This window comes from Vicia villosa, linkage group LG2, assembly GCF_029867415.1.
Source record: "Vicia villosa cultivar HV-30 ecotype Madison, WI linkage group LG2, Vvil1.0, whole genome shotgun sequence".
In the NCBI taxonomy this organism is placed as follows: Eukaryota; Viridiplantae; Streptophyta; class Magnoliopsida; order Fabales; family Fabaceae; genus Vicia; species Vicia villosa.
In genome coordinates, this window is record NC_081181.1 from 45,012,017 (window position 1) to 45,036,815 (window position 24,799).

A 24,799-nucleotide genomic window follows, 5' to 3' on the forward strand; every position below is an offset into this window, starting at 1 on the left:
TTATACAGAAGTTCTACATCAGTTATCTATCAGAATCAATCAAAGTTGAACCTCTGAATCTGGAGGGTTCGACCATCTTTGACTTATGCACCGCCTAGTTATCAAGAATGCAACGTCGAACCTCTGAATCTAGAGGATTCGACCATATCTTATTGACCATGAGAAGTTATTATCACAAGAGGCCTTGATCCTTGATCCTGATTCCTACTGCATTTGCATCATCATTAACGTTTTTGCATTCATGCATATGCATCCATGGTTACCAAGACTCCTACATTCTTCCTCTCCATCAGATCAGACAAGACAATTCCTCCACACCGATATCTGACAAGAGCTCACCGACAAAGAATCATGGGGAATTACAAAAGAAAAAAAATCAAGCTACTATCTAAGGACCCCACGCCTCCTCATGAGGGTACCTTCCACCAAAGGAGCCTAAGGACTTTATGTTTGTCAGAGAACATTTCATTTGCATCCAAATAAGACCAAGCTTGTCATTGTGTAGATTTCTCATGTACTTTCAATTGTATTACTTTTGTTGTTATCAAGTACTTCTCATTGTAAGAAACCCATTCTGTTTGAATAAATAAAAATAATGTAATATACATGTTTTTCTCAAATCATTTCATCTTTGTCATTATGTTCATTGATATTCAACTCATTTGTCTTAAGCAACTAGAAAAGGAGAATGATGAAAAATCAAAAACACATGAACTATTAACTGTATGCTTTTGGAACAAAGATCCTGCTGACGATGTACAGGCATTGTTTCAATTCCTAAACACTGGAGTTATAAGGGAGTGAAACCTTCGTCAACCCCTTTGAGCCTAAGGAGTAGTAGTTTCTTTTCAAAAATACAAAACCCTCAATCTTAACCAGGGGCAGGGTAGTCTTCAGTTAGTGCGACCGAGCGCTCAACTTTCAGGTATTCCATCAGAGGATCAATCATATTCCATCTCTCACAACAAAAGCAGAAGAGTACAATCCACAATGGATGTCTCTCATTCACTAAGAAGAAGGCAGTCACAACCTTTTCTTCAAGTCAATCACAAAAGTCATACAACTTGTTCCCGAACGAGACAAAAAAGAATGAAAAGAAAGTCATGAATAATCAAAAAAAAGAAAAGAAAAACAATAGCCCGCTAAGTCAAAAAAGAGGAAGAGCTTGAAAGCAAATGACTTAGGCAAAAATTAGGGCATATCCCGCTGGACAACGAAAACCAAAATCAAAAGAAACTTTTTTGTCCAGGCAAAAGTTAGGGATAGCAATAGGCAAAAAAAGAATCCTCTGAGGGACAAGTTGTTATGACCATCAACAAAAAGCACCAAACGGTGGCTGCCACTTCCATCAAAACCATCAAGGATCCTCATCCGTCACAATCCTTCCTGAAAGGCGAACACTCGTGTCGAACTAGCTGAACATAGGACTGGAGAACATCACGAAGAGGGGTGGGTTAAGTAGAACTTGAGCCTTTATCCGTTGCTTCTTAAACCGTGAACCCGACCACGTTACAACCCTCAAAAGTCCTAATTGAAGTAGGATTCGTTCCGAAAGCATACAAACTGTAAAATCATGTCAAACTGACTCCTAATGTTGCTGTGGCATTTGTGTTAGTATCAGTATAACATTTTGACAAATAAACTTTTCTTTTGAGATTAACATGTGCATTGCATTCTCATTATCTCTTTCGAAACAGAATTGTCTCTAACTTGAAAGTAAGTACTTGATACCAAGGAAAGTCTAACATTGAGATTCCATCGAGTGATCTTACAAAGGCAAAGGTTGGTCATCCGCTGAGCAAATATCTAAAGAATCCATCAAGTGGAACAGTTCCTTTCAATCTGGGGCATTCATTCCTTGATTAACACTGGGGCAGACCATTGCGATCTCCATGATTCAAGCATTATCAAAGTCTTATCTCAAGAGACCATACAAGCTGGGGCAAGCTAGTAACAATTCATCTCTTCATCTTCAATCAAGTGTCAGATATCGAGATAGGTGTCGAGGAGTCAAGCTAAGCACCTCACCTTCACCAATTCTATCCTTCAAGCAATCTTTCCGCAAGGGAACCCTCCATCCATCCCTGGTATCATGGAAACAATCATTCCACTCATAATCATACATGCATCATGCATATCATTGCATTCTCATTATCATTTTACCCACATGATCCGATCATCAATAAAACAGGGGCATCCACCCTATCTTAAATCAAGAAGAGTTTCTGAACTCCATCCAATCTATTCCATACAAAGCAGAAACCCTGACAGATCAATCAGTGCACTGCATATAGAATTCATTGCATCGCATCTCCAAAAGTGCATAAAATAAATCAAACATTTGCATGTGAAGCATAAGCCAAATTACTCATCAGATGAGGTCCCTACAAAGCATTCAAATTGATATTCCACTGGATCACTCAGAGTTACCATTGTGGTGTCATCTCCCATATTCAATCAAGTTCATTTCTCTTTCAACCCAGAGTTGATGTTTTAGTGCTCAACCCAGAGTTGATTCTCCTTTCATCTTCTAACCCCGAGTTAATTATCTTTTCCCACTCAACCCAGAGTTGACGGTTATCTCTTTTCTTTTCCCACTCAACCCAGAGTTGACGGTTATCTCTTTTCTTTTCCCGCTCAACCCAGGGTTGACGCTTATCTTTTATTCAACCCAGAGTTGATCCCTTGTCTTTTCCCACTCAACCCAGAGTTGATGGTTATTCTTTATCCTTTTCCCACTCAACCCAGAGTTGACGGTTATCTCTTTTCTTTTCCCACTCAACCCAGAGTTGACGGTTATCTCTTTTCTTTTCCCGCTCAACCCAGGGTTGACGCTTATCTTTTATTCAACCCAGAGTTGATCCCTTGTCTTTTCCCACTCAACCCAGAGTTGATGGTTATTCTTTATCCTTTTCCCACTCAACCCAGAGTTGACGGTTATCTCTTTTCTTTTCCCGCTCAACCCAGGGTTGACGCTTATCTTTTATTCAACCCAGAGTTGATCCCTTGTCTTTTCCCACTCAACCCAGAGTTGATGGTTATTCCCTGTCTTTTCCCACTCAACCCAGAGTTGATGGTTATCTTTTACCTTTTTCCCACTCAGCCCAGAGTTGACGGTTACCTTCTTTCTCTCTCATTCAACCCAGAGTTGACGGTATTCCTAATTGTTCATCTTTCCTCTTTCAACCCAGAGTTGAATTACCTTCTCTCAACCCAGAGTTGATGTCTACCCATTGTCTTCAACCCAGAGTTGATTTTCATTCTTTCTCAACCCAGAGTTGATTTCCCTTTATCCTTCAACCCAGAGTTGACCCGCGTTTCTTTTTCAACCCAGAGTTGATGTTTATTTCATTTCTAACCCAGGGTTACTCTGTTCAATCCAGAATTGACGCAATCTTCCTCAGTAAAATGACACCATCTCTTCCTCCGTGGATTCTATCTCACAAGGCAAATTTTCAGGTTTCACTTGGTATTTAATCTTCTTCTACCTCGAATGCTCGAAAGGCTAACGCCAATCTTACTTTCAGGTTTAAGATGATTAAATAGGGGCAGCTGTTGCACCCCAAAATTTGCCCACCTGAATTCTATTTCTAATTGGCTTATGGCTTTGACATCATGTGCATCATAGGTCATCAATAAAGACATGCATTTTATCGAATACGTAATTAAAGGATCAAGGACCCTGGTGTATGGCCTTCCCTTATTGGTATCATCATCGTAATTCTATGTTTGGCATCCAGAATTAGGTCACTCCTTCTATTTATGATACAAGCATTGGCACTAAATTACTCCTAAGAGTGGATTTGTTCAAAAAAGGGCCTTTTGTATCATTTGAAGTATTATATCACAAGATTATGTGGATTTACAAGACATCATGGCATGACATTATTTGTTGCTATCTCTTCAAGACAACTAATTATAAGACAAAGGCATACAAGCCAGGGTCTATTCATCAATGATATTCCTGCAATTCAAAATTCTATATCAGTTGCTTTCAATCGTTCATTCCAAATTCACACACCAAATGTCTCCATTATACCACTCAAGAGTCTTGCAATTGAAGAAAACAAAAATACACAGTTTTATAAGTTCAAAAGTTCAAATACATTACAAATCCATTACCAAAAATACAATTCTATCACAAAGAAAATACAAAAAAGGTCCATTCCATCTATACTATTTACAAACTCTACAGACTTATATCCTAGAGCTCAACAGTTTCTTCAGCTCATCCTCTTTCTTCACGTTTCAATCCCGCACAGCCATCACCCCTCACTAGTTTCCATTTGCCATATCCAAAACCAAACCTGCATAAGGAAAAAGAGAGTGAGATTAGCTAGCAAACCATGTTTTCATAACCTGCATCAATCAAACAAGAAACAATTTTCCAGTTCAGCTCACTTTGATCAATTACCCTATTAACTTTCAACTTCATTTTCTAACTAAACTACTCTACATAAACCTCAAACAGAATTCAGAATCCAAACTTCTTCTAACCTGCATAACTGAACCAAACTCACAACTAACCAAATGTCCCTAACCATTTTCTAACTACCTAACTGATCCATAACAGAATTTCAAAACCACATGTAACAACCAGCTAACCGATTCTATAACCACCCTAACCAACTTTGTAACAGGCTAACAGAATCTGAAAAGAAAATTCAGAGGAGTACAAACCTGAAACCTATATATTCTCTACTCCACCTTCATTCAAGGGTTCTTGATTCATTCTCCATCTTCAGAACCATCCACCAGGCATCATCTTCATTCTCTCTTCACTCATCAATCATCACTTCACTCACCTTCATTCAACCTCCATGCCATTCTTCATCATCTTCACAACCTAGACCATTTCCATACCCTCCACCACAATTCCTCTACCATTCTTCCAATTCAGCCTCTCAACCATTCTCTCATCTCCATACACATCACCCTTCAATCTCTCTCCCGATTCACTTCTCACCTTCCATCATCACCTCCATCATCTTCAATCTCTTCAATCTTCATCAAACTTCTTCATCTCAGCATCACAACCATCGGCATCACCATCTTCAATCAACCTTCTCTTCACCATTTCGCTTCAAATAACAATCCCCACACAATCAGCCTTTACTTCATCTTCTTCAGCTTCAATCCTCCATTCAACAACACACACACAAATTCAGAAGAGGAGGAGAAAAAGAATCCAATTCGTAACAGAGAAGGAGTTGAAAAGTTCTTACCTGAGCTTCGCGAGTGGTTTGCGAAGAACGGAGGCTCGAGCGAGTGTAGACCAAGAAAGATTCGGAGAATCGACGAAGAAGAGATATGAGAGTTTGAAGACGGACGCCGTTAGAGTCTCGATCGGAGACGGAGGAGACGAGAGAGAGAGCGTCGGAGTTTTGACCGGAGAAAGCAACAACGCCGCCGCCGTGTTCGTCGTGTGAAGGTTGCGATTCCCTAACCCTAATTCCCAAATCAATTGCATCTCTTTTTATTTCTTTCATGTTAATTAAATTGCTTTTTGAATGCTGATAACAATGAAATGGATCAAAAAATCTGAATAATCTTGGGCCCTGGTATACGTATTGCTATCACACACCTCCCACTGAGGGCCATGGCGCCATTTTTGGCCAACAAAAGCTCTGAAACAAAAACGCCCTTTGGGGCCTGCTGAGACCTGGGCCTGCGCCCTATTGCTATTCACCCCATGGTATTCAGCATGCACCCCCTTCAATTCATATCATTTTAGAATTTAATTCTTAATTAGTTCTTTTGCTATTTTCTTTTTAGTAATTAAACTATTTTTTTTCCCACTAATTCTTAGATTCTAAACTCAATTTTTGACATAAAAAATAATCATAAAAACATTAGTTTTAGGCTATTTGCTTTTAGTCTTTTACTTGTAATTCAATTTCTCCCATAAAAATCAATATAAAAAATAGTAGTATTTTATTTCATTTTGTACTATATTTTTGACTTGCTACTTCATGCTTGTGTATAATTTTGTGCCAATGTATCCTTACTCAATCTTATGACTTATAATCGTGACTTTACTTTCATGTTCCTTTATCCTAACCTGAGGTAGAAACCATGATAACATTAGGTAGAAATTCCCTTCATCCTTAGGCTAGTTTTCATTTTAGGCTAGTTTTCCTTTTCCATTTCAACTTCAAAACATTAATAAAGGACGACGCGAATCATGCTAATGCCTTTTTTTAGTGTGAAAGAAATGATTGGGGCGTAGGCCCCGATGTATGTTCTTTCCCACTTAGCGGAAGAGAAATGATTGAGGTGTAGGCCTCGGTGTATTTCTCAACCGTTATTTAGAGAAACGATTGTGGCGTAGGCCTCGATGTGCATTCTCTAAATATTTAAAAACTATATTTTATTTAGAGAATCGATTATGGCGTAGGCCTCGATGTGTATTCTCTAAATATTCAAAAATTGTATTTCATTTAGAGAAACGATTGTGGCGTAGGCCTCGATGTGCATTCTCTAAATATACAAAAACTCTCTTTTATGGCATGATTCAAGTCACAAATTAATTTCCCTTAAAAGACACCCAACCAAAAACATTTCAAAATATCCTAATAAAGGCTCAGACCTAAACAAAGTAAGGAAGTGATGCGAAGCCTTGTAGTGGGTTTTCGTCCATCATGGAATTACACCTAAAAGACACAAACCAATTTTCTCTCTTCTCTCTCTTGCCTCCGAGGCATCCTTTCTCTTGCCTTCAGGGCATTCTTCCTCCTAATCGGACACGTTATTTCCGCTCCATTCCCAGCTTAAGACTCTAGAGGTCGAGCAGCGGAGTGCGAATGTAACTGTTCAACTAAAAAACACAAAAACAAACAAAAACATGTGAGCCGAACTACGGCGCTCTGATTCCTGAAAAGGATACGTAGGCATTAGGTCGCGGGGCCTAAGCGAACACAACTATTTATAAACCTTATTTTCCCCGTGTTTCTTTTCTTTCATTTGCATGCATTCCCTTAGTAATTAAGCTTTAGATTTATACACCCTTAGAATAGAACAAACATAGGTGGATACCATCGAGTACGATGGGCGTGAGGGGTGCTAGTACCTTCCCCTCGCGTAACCGACTCCCGTACCCTATCTCTGGTCGCAAGACCCTTTCTTATCCTTTCTTTATTCTAGGTTTCCTGATATTCCTTTCCCTCCTTTGGGATAAATATATTGGTGGCGACTCTGTTCATCATTTCGCGAGCGTGCGACACCCGCAACCATCAAGTTAGGCAGTCAATAGCCGCCAAAAAGAAAAAGTTGTTAAGTCAAAACCTATGAAGGAGACTTATCAAAAATCAAAACATCCCGCTGACTGTAATCTCAAAATAAACAGTTCATGCAAAAGTTAGGGAAAGTCAAAAAAAAAGAAGGAGGTTGCTACAAATCCTCGACAAAAGAAAATATTACCAAAAAAAAGAAAAGAAAAGGATGACTGCCTGTCCAAATAAACTGTCGGTGCTGAAACCATCATCAAATGCCAATGTTACGACTTTAAAGCTATGCTAGGACTTAAACGCAAAGTTAACTGAGCATAGGATCGAAGAACATCACGAAGATTGGGATGGGCACAAATAAACTTTGAGCCATTATCCTTTGTTTCTTAAAACCGTGAATAAAGCCACGTTACAACCTTTGAAAGTCCTAACTGAAGCATGGTTAGTTCGAAAGCATACTGTTACCAAAAGGGTATCCTGACTCCTTAAGGTTTGCCATAAAATCTGAGTTGATATCACGTTTTTACAAATATCACGCTTTTTACATCTTTTGTTTTACATTGTTTCAAAAAAACTCAAGACAGACATATGCATTGCATCTCATGAATTCATTATTAAACATATTCTGCTACATAATTTCAAATGTTAGCATCAGGAAGAATTTGCACAGGGTCCAACTAATGACCAAAAGTTATCCTGACATACAAAGTCATTTCAGAAGAAATATCTCCTACGTATACAAGGGGCAATCAGGCCAAGACTCCGAGAATCTCTCAAAGAATTCCAATCAATATGGGGCAATCGAGTCAAGATTCCGATAATCTCTCAAAGAATGCCAAAAAATCAGGGGCATGCATCCAAGTGGGTCTGAAGCTACTTCCCAATCGACATGGGGCATTGTCCTAAGTCTATGATTACTGGGGGCATATCATCCATAATACACATCTCATAAGGTCCTCACGAGGCGAATCTCTTCAAATTCCCTAATAGCTGGGGCAAAGCTATGCAAGACTCGTTCGACACTTAGATCAATACTCATTGGTGTGTCTCAATCAATACAAATCCAGGAATAACAGTTACTATAATACTGGGGGCAACGTTCGAGACATCCATGTCTTCCCACAAAGCCGGTTTCACAAGATCATATCCCCACAGAGTAATCATTAAGAAGATATCTTCAAATGTTCTCGTCCCAACAAAGACTTAGTTCCTCAACAGAGTTTACATCTTCGACACTGCCGGTTCCCCGGCACTTTTCTCTTCTCCAAATAGGATTATTCATCTCTCTTATCCCCAATCAGGGTACATCAAGATCAATAATTAAAATGGCTCTCATCCCCAAGCAGAAATCATAAATCCCCAGCTGAGCATCTTCAAAACAAGATCAGACAACAAAATCACAATGACACGGAGATTTATTTTCTCAATCAAGAAAAAATCACTAAATCATGTTCATACATCATATATCATATACAAATTCATACACAACATGCAAGTTTCTCATTTATTTTGAGAGACTCATCGCATAATACACGCATCATGATATTGCTTAAAGACTAACTTTACCTTTTTCAGAATACAGGTATAAACATATAAACAAAATCAACAATAAAAGATCTAAATTCATCAATACAAACGGTGGAGACGATCATTCCAAGATCTAAATTGGTTACCTCACAAGGTGTCGAGACGATCAACAATCTTCAAAGATCTAAATTCATCAATACAAACGGTGGAGACGATCATTCCAAGATCTAAATTGGTTACCCCAGAAGGTGCTGAGACGATCGACATTCTGAGATATAAATCAGTTACTATACACGCTACTGAGACGATCGACGATCCAAGATCTAAATCTATCCTCACAACAGTAGAGACGGTCATTTTCTTAAGGTCTAATTCAGTTGCTACGAATGGTGCTGACACGATCAACATTTGAAGATCTAATTAAGTTACTACAAACGGTGCTGACACAATCAACATTCAAAGATCTAATTCTATCATCACGAACGGTGCTGACACGATCAAAGAAAGAGACAGACTTAATCATGACACTCAATTCAGAAAAGACCATGACAATGGAGTCACGACAATGGAGTCACGATAATGGAATCACGACAACGGAGTCATGATAATGGAATCACGACAACGGAGTCACGATAATGGAATCACGACAACTGAGTCACGATAATGGAATCACGACAATGAAGTCACGACAATGGAATCACGACAACTGAGTCACGATAATGGAATCACGACAACTGAGTCACGACGATGGAGTCACGACGATGGAGTCACGACAATGAAGTCACGACAATGGAGTCACGATAATTGAGTCATGACACTGGAGTCACGACAATGAAGTCACGATAATGGAATCACGACAACTGAGTCATGATAAAGGAATCACGACAAATGAGTCACGATAACGGAATTACGACAATGAAGTCACGACAATGGAATCACGACAACTGAGTCACGACGATGGAGTCACGACGATGGAGTCACGACGATGGAGTCACGACAATGAAGTCACGACAATTGAGTCACGACAATGGAGTCACGACAATAGACTCACGACGATGAAGTCACGACGATGGAGTCACGACGATGAAGTCACGACGATGGAGTCACGACGATGGAGTCACGACGATGGAGTCACGACAATGGAGTCACGACGATGGAGTCACGACGATGGAGTCACGACGATGGAGTCACGACGATAGAGTCACGACAATTGAGTCACGACGACAGAGTCACGACAATGGAGTCAAGACAATTGAGTCACGACAATGAAGTCACATATCTAATCCCGACATTCAGTTCAAAAACAATCATGACAATGGAGTCACGACGATGGAGTCACGACCATTGAGTCACGACGATGGATTTACGACAATGGAGTCACGACAATGGAGTCATGACAATAGAGTCACAACAATTAATTCACTTATATGATTCTGACGCTCAGGGCAATCAAGCCAACATTTTAATTCTAACACCACACATAGAGTCTAACGTACGACTCATTCTGACACACGTCAATACATCAACTGATGGCATCCTCAAGCCCATCTCCGATAATATTTTGTCAACACCTGAATGGCATCTTTAAGCCCATCTCCGACAAAAGTCCCTATCTCAGCAAGGGCAAATTTCTGGGTATTCTAGTGTTCAATCCTCTTCCACCTTTAGATACCGATTGGCATACAAACCATTCTACATCCTCAGGTTTAAGAAGATTGAACAAGGGCAACTGTCATACCCCAAAATTTGCCCTCATACATTTGCAAACATCATTTTATTTTGAATAAGTGACGTAGTACAGTTGGTGAGGATTTGAGGTTAAAAGGTACATGAGCGAGAGGTCCCGGGCTCGAATCTCACTTCTAACATTTCTCCTTTTTTATTTGTTTTCTAACTTTAATTCTAACTTTATTTCCATTATTCAAAAATCATAAAAATTGCATTTTTATATTATTTTAATTTAATTTTCTCACTAATTAAATAGGTATTTTTTAAAATAGTCAATTTTCACTTTTATGCATTTTTTAGTCAAAAAATCACCAAAAATCATAAAATATTCAAAAAATCCAAAAAATGATGTTTTTTATCTTATTTTTTCTATTAATAGCCCTTTTCATATCTTAGGGAGCAAGTCAATTTCATTAAATTATTTTGATTTAATTTCTTGCTAGAATTAAAATAGATTAATTTTTTGGCCTTGATTTGATTCATAGATTTTAATTTTTCTTTTTTACTTAACCTATTTTTGTGTATAAATAGTCACTCTTTTCACACATCTAACACACAACAATTCTAACCCTTATTCCCACTCTCTCTTCTCACAAACACAAAAATTATTTTCTTCTCCTTCTCTCTAAGATCAAACTTCACTTTCTCTCATGAATATCATAACAACTTCATAGTTTGTTGAAGAACATCAAGAACACTTTCAAAAAGAAAGTCAAGAACTTATATCTTCCTCTCACCGTAGAACCGAGTGGTTCAACGCACATCTTTCCTCCACAAACTGCCATCGAAGCCCTCAGGTGGTGTTGTTTATTTTTTTCTTTTTTTTTTCTTTTTTTTTGCTAGCTTTTTATTGGTTCAATTGATGGCCATGATTATTGTTTTGAAAGTGTTGTTTTTCTTTTGATTTGATTTTGTTTGTGTGAATGGAGAAGAGAGGATACATATGGGGAAGAAGATGAAATCACGTGGAAAATAATCTACCAAAGACGTAGAAGAGGAAAACAAAAGAGAAGTGGAACTCAGTCAGAACCATTGAATCAACCGGATCTGCAACACTCCTTCACGCCTTAACCGTCGGCGATCCATCCACTAACACCAAAAGCACGCTGGCACAACTGGTGGCATACAAACGCCAATCACCCTCCCAACTCGGGTTAGACCCCTAGGTTTACCCTTTCTTTTTGTCAATTTTTCCTTCTTTCTTACAACTTTTTTTATTTAATCACATAATCAACCCATAACTAATTAGGACTAGGATTAGGGTTTAGAGTGTTAATTATTTTTTCTTTCACCTTTTTGTTTAATTAATTTAATTTTAGTAATTAGGTTGTTTAAATCATTTAATTTCCATAAAATCATAAAATCACAAAAATATTTAGTTTTAATAGTTAATTTAATTTAATTGTCTTAACATTTATTTTAATTAACTATAATTAGGATTAAATTAGATTTTTTAATTAAGACTGAATTTCAATTTAAAATTCAATTAGATTAGATTTAATAATTAGATAGTTTCTTCAATAATTGATTAGATTTAGGATATTTATAATTTAATTTAGGATTCAATTAACATTAACTTAAAATATTTTTCTAAACATCAAATCTTTTTCCTCCTCTTCTTCAAATATTTTCCCGATTTCTCAATTCGTCCGCTATTTACTTTCTCGCATAATTTTTTATAATTTATGTAACTGCTCCTGGTTTGTAATAGTAATTAGGATTTTTATTTCCGTATTTTGTTTCTTCATAGTTTTTCATATTATGTAACTGCTAAGGATTGTAATAGTAATTAGGCTTTTTATTTTCCGCATATTTTATTAATTATTATATAACTGCCCCGAAGCCATGTAATAGTTTTAGGATTTATTTTTCCGCACATCCCCCGTTTTGGTATTGTAATCCCCCTCCCCGAAGCCTTGTAATAGCGTAGGGTTTAATTTCCGCACTTTAAATTTCTGTATGATATTAACTGCGTGGTTAGTAAATAGGGAGTGGCAAGATAAAAATTGAACATAGCTCACCTTATATACAAGATAAAATATTCGAACTGAATCACATGATTTTTGCACTCACACACCTTTAAGGTAATCCCTCTTATGCTGCCTTTCGATTATAATAGTCAAGTCCCTTCGAGCGTAGGGATACCTTAGCAAATGCTGCCTTCGATTCTAAATCATCATAGTCCCTCCGATTTAAAGATCATGGTCCCTTCGATGTTGCCTACGATAAAATGATCTCGTCCCTCAATGTTGCCTCGATAAATGATGATAGTCCCTTCGAATGCTAAGGTGTCCTTACATGTTGCCTAAATGACTATTATATCCTTCCCTAAAGACTTCATACCCTTCTACGGTATGGATAGCCTTAAGGCGAACGATGACCCTCGATGACCCGAACATCCAATGAAAGGACACCTACCCTTCTTATGGTATGAATAGCCCTTTCAAACGAAAGTCTTAAAGAACAAGAAAGATCAAATTAGGGTAGGTGCTTTAAATTGCTTACTCACTATTTAAATTTCAAAATATTTTCCCATTTCTTTTCAAAGAATCTTTTCAAAAAGGCTACGCTTATCTTACAAGCTAAAGTCCTTATTCAAAAAATCTTTTCTAAACTCACACGACACTTCAAACATTTCAAACAATTCAAAAGTGAGCTAAGCAATTAAGAGCCCATGGATAACCATGGATACAAAGGGTGCTTGCACCTTCCCTTTGTATAACCTACCCCCCGAACTCAAAATCTTTCAAAGGTCTTTCCTGTTCTTTTAGCCTTTCTTCCAATTGGATAAAATAAAAGTCGGTGGCGACTCTTGCTATCCGCAACATTTAAAAAAGTCAGTCCTCCCACCGCTATACACTTTGCTAGCTCGCTTGCGAGATCTCTGGTGTTCTTTCCTATTCTGCTGCAGTTTAGGGATCATAATCCGTTTGGTATTGATCCCTTTTCATTTTATCTTTCTTGCACTTTACCGTTTTTTGCATCATCCTTTAACATGAGAAGTAGGACTTAGACATTCATATGGCCAAGCCCTCGAAAGAGGCTCTGTTTTTGTTGGTGTGTTTATATTTGTGCTTTACGCCAGGGAGTAACGGTGTAATAAGACCTACATGGCACTCCGTTAAGTCCTCATGGAAGGCATGCATAAAGGGTTAGCAATCAACCCCCGCCCAGTCTCATCGAGTCCGTTCAGTATGCGCACGCTACGCGTGGCTCGCTTCTGAACCAGCATAAGATCTTGTTATCGAGTATGTCAGGAAAGGGTTCGTGCAATCGGACCACCGCATTTTATATTGCTCGCGTCGCTCGACGTTGATGCTCGGTGTACGCACACACCATTTTCCTTTTGGATCTGTGACGGCTTGGTTGTTGAGAGGGACTTGCTCCTCTTGTCTATGGCCCAATCATTTTCGCGAGGTCTAATGCTTGGTTGACTCGGGTGATCTGCTCCCCTTGGCTATGGCAGGACCGCTTTTCTACTACTCGGCATGCGCCGGTGATTTTGTTTGCTTTACGCGCGGAACTCGTTTGTGTGATATTCTTGTGTGTTTTTGTTTTCCCCCATAGGTTGCTAGTTTAGTTTAGACTTGTACCTTTTGTATGATAACACAGGTAGCAAGCTTTCCCCCTTAGCTTAGGTTTTCCTCATGCATCTTTTAAAACACAAACCACACTCTTTGATTTTCTTTTCTTAAGAGCTTGTTATTTCCGCTCCATTCCCAAGCGTAAGACTCCAAAGGTCGAGCAGCGGAGTGCGAATGTAACTCGTTCACCTAAAAAACACAAAACAAACAGAAATTAGTTAGCCGAGCTACGATACCTCTGATTCCTCAAAAAGGATACGTAGGCAGCGGGGTAGGGCCCGTGCGAGTATAATTCTTTCTTTTCCCTACATTTTGCATGCATTTTAGTTCAGTTTAGGCGTAGATTTGTTACACACCAATAGTTTTAGACACAAGCGTGGATACCATCGAGTACGATGGGCGCGAGGGGGGCTAGCACCTTCCCTTCGCGTAACCGACTCCCTTACCCTTTTCTCTGTTCGTGAGATCGTTGTTTTTTTTCGTGGTTTGTTGGCATTCCCTTCCTTTTCAGGATAAATATGTTAGTGGCGACTCTGTTAATTTTCGCGATAGTGACACCTATGCGTCGAGACCGTTGAGGATTCATGAAAGGAATTATCCTACGCATGATTTGGAACTAGCTGCAGTGGTATTCGTGTTGAAAATTTGGAGACATTATCTTTATGGTTCTAGATTTGAAGCATTCAATGACCATAAGAGTTTAAAATATTTGTTTGATCAGAAGGAGTTGAATATGAGGCAACGCAGTTGATTATAATTGTTAAAAGACTATGACTTTGGCTTGAACTATCATCCGGGTAAAGCTAATGTTGTAGCTTTGAGTTCCCCATCGCACCTAGGGATACATAGAGCGAGATTCATCGTCTCGTCAAGCACAATAATAAAAAACTTATTTTCCCTCTCTTTTTGTAAATATGTAGTAATAATTAAAATAAATCAAAAATACTTTAAGTTAACACTTTTATTCGCAAAACTAGTTAGACGGTTTCCGTTGGTTACAACGAATGTCGCGGGGTACTAATACCTTCATCGCGCATAATCGACTCGCAAACTTGAATTTGGTTGCGATAACCATTTTTTTATTTTAGGATTTTACCGATGTTTTTCCTTTTAAAAATAAACTTTGGCGACAACTGTAACACCCCAATTCTACCCCGATAATTATTAGGAAACTCAGAGTTATACAATTCTTTTTTCTACAAACAATTGGAGTATTACAATTCAACTTAACAACAATATCATGCTATCATAGATACATAACACAAATACTCGGATGAACTAAAACCACATGAATCAACTTTATTAACATTAAGCAGCGGAACTACATTAATCAAATTTGATGACATAGCATCTTTTCAACCTAAAACCATTTTAACATCAACAATTAATCTTCATGTATCAACATAGTTATTCAACAATAAAACCAAACAACTAAACAACTAGCGTTCATCCTCCCGAGTGTTACGTATCAGAACGACAACCTGACTCGAAACTAGCAGTGACTAAATCCTCATCCTTCAATTACCTGCACGTTACCAACATAGGGGTAACATTCAAACAGAATGGGTGAGATATCAACCAATATAAGCAGGTGTATGATAAATAGTATATTAGATCAGGATCATACAAATTTCACCACTTCATAACAGCAACAATACAACAACTAACCTTAGTAACAACAACTAGCCACTTATTACATAAACGTAACAACTTAATCCACAAAACTTAATAACAACGGCAACTTATAACAACGACAACTTATAACAACAACAACTTATAAAAACAACAACTTATATCAACAACAACTTATAACAACAACAACTTATAGCAACAACAACTTATAACAACAACAGCACAACGACAATCGATAAACAACGAATAATAACGACAACTTTAACACGCGACTCAACTATGCAAATGCACGTGATACCATTTGGAGAAGAACTCCCAACTTAAAAATCCGTCAGGTTATCGAGGCATCAACAAGGCATAAGCCTTCAACTTATTTTGCCAATCCAGGCCAACGTGGTGAGCATAGCTCCAACTTAATAATTTTCTAATCCAGGCCAACTTAGTATGCAAATGTATAAATGCAACAATCACATACACTAACAACATAATTATACATCAACTGCAACAACTTAATCAACACTGGTCGTAAGACCTACAACTTAATCAAAGCTGGTCATCAGACCTACAACTTAATCAACCGATCAACAACAACAACATTGGTCATAAGACCTGTAACTCAAATATGTCCAAAATTGGGAACAATTCAACTTATTCAACATTGGCCATAGGCCTACAACTTCATCAACGTATCAACAACAATTTATAATAACAACAGCTCAATAATAACAACATACTCAACAACAATAATAGTTTATCAACTACAACCTCGCAATTATTAACAACACAAGCAACCAACAACGGCAATTACTACACAAATTAACGGTTACGATTCTACGCCTAAAACGATTTATTTACCGCTAATGCTATTTATTTATTAAGCTTTACCTACTAAATTAATTAATTCATACAACTACTTAATTTTTCTATAATTAAACCACCGACTATATTCATCATTCTCGACACAATTCCAATGCATCAGCCAACCAACAATAACTACAACCGTTTATGAATTATTCGACAAAATTGCAACTAATTTCGGTTAAACAAACTGACTGTAGCCGATTAATTTACTGTCTGTTACTGCTGTACTACGTTCACTGATACTTCATAAATTCTCTGGCTAAATTTTTTATCAACATTAGTGGTCTCTAATTCATAAAATAATGCTATTTAAAATATGCTACCCCGTTCTTTCATTAACACTGCACATGTATTATACTGCTACTAATTTCATCAACTTTGGCTAAATCCTTCACTTACTAATCACTACTATTAGTCACTGGTATTATTCTTCTACTAATTCATTACTAAGACTTCCACCAAATTATATCTACCATAACATCAATTAATTTAATTAATACACGCATTATCTCTAACCCAAAGCTCTTGATTAATATAAAGATTAATGTACTACTATATTTATTTTAATATAGTTATTATTAAATTATTACTAACCATCATTAAGTACACCAACTAAATTTCCCTGCGCATAATGTATGTTAACAGTGTAACAGAAACGAAGAAAAGAAAAGAAAATTGAGGACGTGACCCCTCTAGGATGTGACGTTTGTCACATGGGGTGTGCCGATCGGCACCCTCTTCCCTTCCTTGCCCACCGTTCGGCAAGGCATCCTCCACCACCATCATCAAGTGCCGAACGACACAGTCTCTTCATACTCTCCCTGCCGGTCGACATGGCTTCAGACGGGGGAACCACCAATTACCCTTAAATCCAATTTTCCTCCAATTTCAGTGTCTGTAATAGCGCCGATCTGATTTAAAACACCAACCTTAAATTTCTAGGGACAATTAACACCAATTTAATTAATCATTACTCGTATCGAAGATAACAACATAGCAACAACAATTATCACCACAACAACAACTAATTTCATCGAATCAACAAAACACAATCACAACAAATAATCCATGGCAAAATTCATACACCATAATCCCACATACGATTTATCATAAACCCGATTATAGATATTGAACCCCACCCTTACCTTGAATTGACGGTCTCTCTATAATTCTCGATCGAATTCCGATTTGGCTTTCCGATCTACGATTCCTCTTCCGACGGTGAAATCTCCAAACCCTTGCTTTTCCTCCTCTTCCAATTCCTCATGTACTGATACTTCCTTCCTCTTATTTTTCCAAAATAACTTATATATTACTTAACCAAATATTATTATTATTATTATTATTATTATTATTATTATTATTATTATTATTATTATTATTGTTTCCAAAGGGCTCATATTTTAACACCTCTCACTCTTGCTATTACAACCACTTAAATAAGTCCAAATAATATTATAACTAGGGTTAAATATGTTTTTGGTCCTCCTAAATATAGTGAAATTCGTTTTTAGTCCCTCAAAAAATTTCCTTCAAAGAATGGCCCTCCTAAAATTTTCTGTTTCCAATTTTAGTCCCTGCCGTCTATTTTGTCTAACGGAAGTTGACGTGGCATGCCACAGAGCACGCCACGTCACTTAAAATTAACACTACAAAAAATGAGAAAAATTTTGGGGGTTCCAAACCTCCTTAAATATAAAACAATTGAAAAATGTGAGCTCTTACAAAATAGTACGTAGTGAATTAAAGCACACAAATTCTACTCTAAACTGTTTGATTAGCCATTTAAGAAGATCTTTAAGTAATTTAGATAGAATATCATATCTTCACCTATAACCTAAATGAACGAAAATTATATCTGGTAACCAAGACATCAACAGGAAAAGTATCATTAGATTTGAACATTTTCAACTATCACTTACTGATTGTTACTATGTACAATTGTACATACAGGATTTGTCTAATATGATATTCATCGTTGGTCTAGAGGAAAGATCATTTCCTGCTCACAAGCCAATTTTAGCTGCTTCTGGAAACTTTAATTTCTGCTCTTCATTTGACATCACATTGCCCAATGTTTCTTATCCTCTACTCCATGAACTACTTTGTTTATCCTGTGAATGCCACTTGGATTAAGTGATTGGAGAAAAGAGTTGCGGTTTTGGACTTATGAAAACAAAAGGAGAGAAGAGAATAATTTTACAATAATCAATTAAAAGATATTGATACTTCTTGTCTACACGTCATATGCTGGGACAAAGTTCCTCTTTTGGATGAAGGTCATACATACAACAGAGTTTTTCTATTATACAAACAAATTAAATGGAGGAGGAAGAAGACAATTTTGGCATCTATTAATGATGTAGCTTTTGAAGCTAACAATTGAACTTTGTTGCAGGACTCTGTATGTCCACTCCTCCATGTGGTGTCTTCAATCCCATCATGTACGCTTGTTAAAGAAACATTGTAGAGGAAAATCTCCATGAACTTTGATTATTTTATCAGTGCCAACACTGACTTTGTTTTGTTAGATAATACAACTTTCTTTAACATCATTAAGGTGTGTTTCTCTTAAAGTTGCTCCATTTGTTGAAAAGTTTTAGTGGTAGAAAGGCAAAAGAATAAAGGAATGGGGTTTTACTTAGGTGGATATGCCATCAAAGTTAGAACAGTACTTTGGTAAATTCCGGCATATGCAATTTCTCAAATCTATATTTGAACTTTGCAGCATCCAGATCTGACGGTAACATCTGAAGAGAAAGTTCTTAATGCAATCCTAATGGTTGCCGTGATTGCAAAAGAGTTATTTGGATGCGAAGTGTTGGATCAGTTAATAATAAATTCAAAACCTGAACTCCTTTTTGGGGAGAGGCTATAGTTAGTTTATGATATGCAACATTGCTTACTTTGACAAGGTTCGCCTGCTCTACATTTAGACATTTATTTCCAGTTTTACAGGAACGTGGTTTCATTATATTTTATTCTAATTACACCAAGTAATTACTGCGTAGAAGCAAAATATAAACATTGTCAGGCATATTCCTGTTCTACAAGGTCTCGTAAGTTTTTTATCATATTCCAATTAATACTTTTTGTCTTTTTCCGATTGGTTCAGTTTGTAAGCCATTATTTTGCTCTCATGCATTTCCTTATGATGTTTTTGTATGATTACACTTAACATAGATATAAATGGTGTTAAAACAATTAGGTATTTGTTGATCGATGGCATAAATGGTGTTAAAACAACTAGGTATTTGTTGATCCCTAGCATGGAGGTCGTGAGATGTTTTGGAGTTGAGTATAATATGTTGAGCAGTTATCATAAATGATATGGAAAGAGCTAGACAAAAAAACTTGTGTTTACAGGAGGTTTGGAACCCCCACAATTTTTCTCATTTTTTGTAGTGTTGACTTCAAGTGACGTGGCGTGCCACATGGCATGCCACGTCAACTTCCGTTAGACAAAATAGACGGCAGGGACTAAAATTGGGAACGGAAAATTTTAAGAGGACTATTCTTTGAAGGGAATTTTTTGAGGGTCTAAAAACGAATTTCACTATATTTAGGAGGACCAAAAACATATTTAACCCTTATAACTATTCCAATATTATTATAATTATCGATAATCAATTAATATTATTTTTAATATTAATCGACCGAATAATTAACTTAGCGGCTTATCAACTTATATCGTCATGCTGTTCACGACACAACACAGCTTCAACGGATAATTCGCAATTAACCGAAAATATTTAATTAAATAATCGAGCGTTACAACTCTCCTCTATTTAGGATATTTTTGTCCTCGAAAATCTATCCGACACAACCATCCTCAACTTCGCTTCCAACTCTCTGACCCTCAATTGCGCTTGGCAATATTTCGACTATTACTTTTTTGATACTACAACAACTCAACATGGTTGGAACCCAGTATCCATACGTTACTCTTCCTATATTCTTGCAACATAATCATCATTACTTCAATGATACCTTGGAGCATTAACTTACAAAGTAATAACAAATATCACTCGCTTATACTTGACCATAAAACATCGCAACACTGTCTTAACAATCCCATCGATACAACATACATCGCTTTACTCACCATTAAGATAGCAAGACAATTCTATACCATCCAATACAATTTCGTCTACTATCAACAAGAGATTAAGGGTGATCAGTCCTCAATTTGTCAATAGATAACCGACAGCCGTAACGGAGTACAAACCATCGTTATTAAACTATAATAGTGTTTCTTTAAACTTGCACTCAAGTCACCAAAAGCATTGAAATTCAATAACTTCCAAAATCATCTGAATAAGCTAACATCGATGTCTTGCAGCTACATACTAATACACCTCTGACGATAACATCAGCCATAATTCCTTTACATCATTTCTGACACTTCTTATTCTCGGAATCATACTCTTTGCATTTCTAAATATGACTCGTGGTTCCAAACACTCCAACAACTTTTACAATTACTCGCTAATATTCCACAACTAGGTCTACGATAATCCGTCACTTAATCATTACTCCTATGCCAACATCTTACGCAAGGAAACATAAACAACAACTTCACAGTACCTCAACAACGCTGAACATAACAACTTTCTAAATTCCATCTTATAACAATCATCCTTGTTTCCTTGTGATTCGGGAAACACCAACTTCGATAAGACTTGCACCATCACCATCAGTAGCATACCAACATCCTACAACTGAAACATATGCGAGAAGCATAGCTTCTCCCCCACTTGGCTTCAAACCAACTCCTGCAACAAACGATCAGAGAAGAAATAAGTACCGATAGTGTTTCACATACTTTATCGCGTACTAAGGAATAAACAACATTAGACAACACTGGTCGAACGGACCGACCTGCTCTGATACCAACTTGTAACACCCCAATTCCACCCCGGTAATTATTAAGAAAATCAGCGTTATAAAATTCTTTTTTTGACAAACAATTGGAGTATTACAATTCAACTTAACAACAATATCATGCTATCATAGATACATAATGTTAGAACATAGTTTGATTCTAATCATATCTTAGTGTTTTGATGATAACAAGTAAATAAATTTTGTATAAATAAATGTGGTACTCTAATTATATGTTTCTCATTTCAGAAGATGTTCTAATACAAGTACCATCAAAACATGAACATTACGTAAAGCTGAACAAACGCTGAAAGGAAAAGCTGCTGAAAGTTTTAATGAAGTAACTTCCGAATGCACCAACCGCTGTAGACATACTCTATTAGAAGTTATATTCAAGTCAGAACAGAAGTTATGAACAAATGCAAAGTTCTGAATAAATATAAGATACCGTTAAAAACATAATGATTAAAAAGACGGCTGAAGCACTCAAATGGAACAATTCCCAAGGTTGATTGAAGAAGCAACGCACATGCAGCTCGTTGGAGAAACAAAAACAAAAGCAAACACGCAAGCATTTAATGCTCTCTCCAAAGATCAAGATAACAGACAAATACTTGAAGCTATAAATATAAGATCACTTGAAAAATTATGAAGAAAAACAATAAGGAAAAACAACAACGAGAAGAAGCAAAAGTGAGCAACAACGAACACATATACAGCTGAAGAACTCTTACGCTAAAGAAGTCTATCTTTTCTATTCTGAGTTCATATCTCTTGTACTAAAATCTTAGTGAAATATCACAGTTGTGATTAAAGCCTATTAGAAGCAATTTGAAACACTATTTGAAGTTATTCTGTAACTGTTCCTTGAGAGACCAGTTGAGTCAGATTTCTCGAGAGGGCTAGGACTAGTTTAGTCTCAGAGGTGTTAGTCACGACAGTTGGTTGTGCATTGTGTTATTAGTCATGACAGTTGGTTGTGCATTGTATTGTTAGTCACGACAATTGGTTGTGCATTTGTAATCAGTTTTGATTATAATGGATTAAGTCCTCGTTTGAGAGAGGCGAAATCACCTGGGCGGGTGGACTGGAGTAGTTTGAGTTGCAAACGAACCAGGATAAAAATAATTGTGTTTTTTCTATTGTTGTTGCGAATGAAAAAGGAAAAACTTATCCAACCCCCCTTCTAAGTGTTTTCTAAACCTTCACATAACATAAATACTCGGATGAACTAAAACCACATGAATCAACTTTATTAACATTAAGCAGCAAAACTACATTAATCAACTTTGATGACATAACATCTTTTCAACTTAAAACCATTTTAACATCAACAATTACTCTTCATGTATCAACATAGTTATTCAACAATAAAACTAAACAACTAAACAACTAGCGTTCATCCCCCCCGAGTGTTACGTAGCAGAGCGACAACCTGACTCGAAACTAGCAGCAACTAAATCTTCATCCTTCAATTACTTGCACGTTACCAACATAGGGATAACATTCAAACAGAAGGGCTGAGATATCAACCAATATAAACAGGTGTATGATAAATAGTATATTATATCAGGATCATACAAATTTCACCACTTCATAACAGCAACTATACAAAAACTGACAACCACTTAGTAACAACAATAAGCCACTTATTAAATCAACGTAACAACTTAATCCACACAACTTAATAACAACGACAACTTATAACAACGACAACTTATAACAACAAACACTTATAACAACAACAACTTATAACAACAACAACTTATAACAACAACACAACGACAATCGATAAACAACGAATAATAACAACAACTTTAACACGCGACTCAACTATGCAAATGCACGTGGTACCATTTGGAGAAGAACTCCCAACTTAAAAATCTGCCAGGTTATCGAGGGATGTATGATGATGTTTTGGGTGGGGTTTTGATTGTATGTTGTTATCCATGATTGTGTAGAAATTGAATAGAGATTGTTAGGGTTTATATTAGACTTCTATGAAATTGTGAATTTAAGTATGATTGATGATGTTATGATGTTAGAAGACCCATAATAGGTGTTATAATTGTGTTTATAACATGTATTCTATTGTTATTCGTGATGCTTGGTGTTTTCCAACTTGATTGGGTTGAGTTTAGGGGTTTTGGGATGGGTTTCGTATGCTATTTTTTGTGTTTGGGGTTTTCTGAAAATCGCAAGTTCGCGCCGCGAACCTTTGTTGGCGCCGCGAACTTCTTGGCAGAAACTTAGGAAGATTTGGTTCACTCAGTTCGCGCCGCGAACCCCTGTTAGCGCCGCAAACTGCTTGGAAGAAAGTTAGGAATTTTTGATTCGCTCAGTTCGCGCCGCGAATCTTGTTGGCGCCGCGAACCCTGTTTTACAGAACTTTTTCCAAACATTGAAATGATGTAACTTTTGAACCGTAACTCCTTTTTAATTGTCGTTTGAACCTATGTGAAGCTATAATTGAGACCTTTCTAAGGAATGTGATTTAAGAATGCTTATAAACCTTTTAGAATCTTTCTTTAAATGAACTTGTATGATGTTATGATTTGTATGGTGAAGTAGTGTGTTGTTGTATGATGATGCAACGTAGCGGCGTGATTGGGAGGTGGCGAATTACTATAAAAGTAATTATGTTTAGTCAGTATTTGTGATGTATTGTGAATGTCGTGTTTGTATGGATGTTGCATTTATTGAGTCACATCCATTGCATAAAGAGACGGTGGCCTTAATGGTAAAAAGCGACTGTGGCCTTAATGGCAATTAGCGACGGTGTGCCCAATTGCAAATCTTGAGACGTGGAAGTTTTACTCCAAATGGTACCACATGCATTTGCATAAGTCGAGTCACATGTGAATTGTGAAATCGTTGTATTGAATATTGTGATGAGAAGTGGTGACCAACATATGATCTTGTCTCTTGCTTTGAACATTATCATACGTTTCTTTATAATGAATGATATCTCACCCCTTATGTTTGAATGTTACCCTCTGTTGGTAACGTGCAGGTAACGACGTGGAGTAGCCGTGTACCTTATAGCTCGAGTCGGTGTGTCAATGCTCTGATACGTAGCACTCGGGGGGATGTTTGCGATACTTGCTCGTGTCTTGTTTTATGTTGATTATCTTTTCTTGAACTTTGATGTTAAGTCTTGTGGAGACGTTTTGGACCTATTGTGCCATGTTGACAAGAATATAAGATTTGGATATTGTGTTGTTATTTGGATTCCGCTGCAATATGATGAAGTTGTTTGGATTTATATGTTTGATGAATTATGAGTTTCCTCCAATATAAGTGTTATGTATCCATGTACTTTGAGCATGAATTGTAGTTTTGTTTAAGTCGAATATG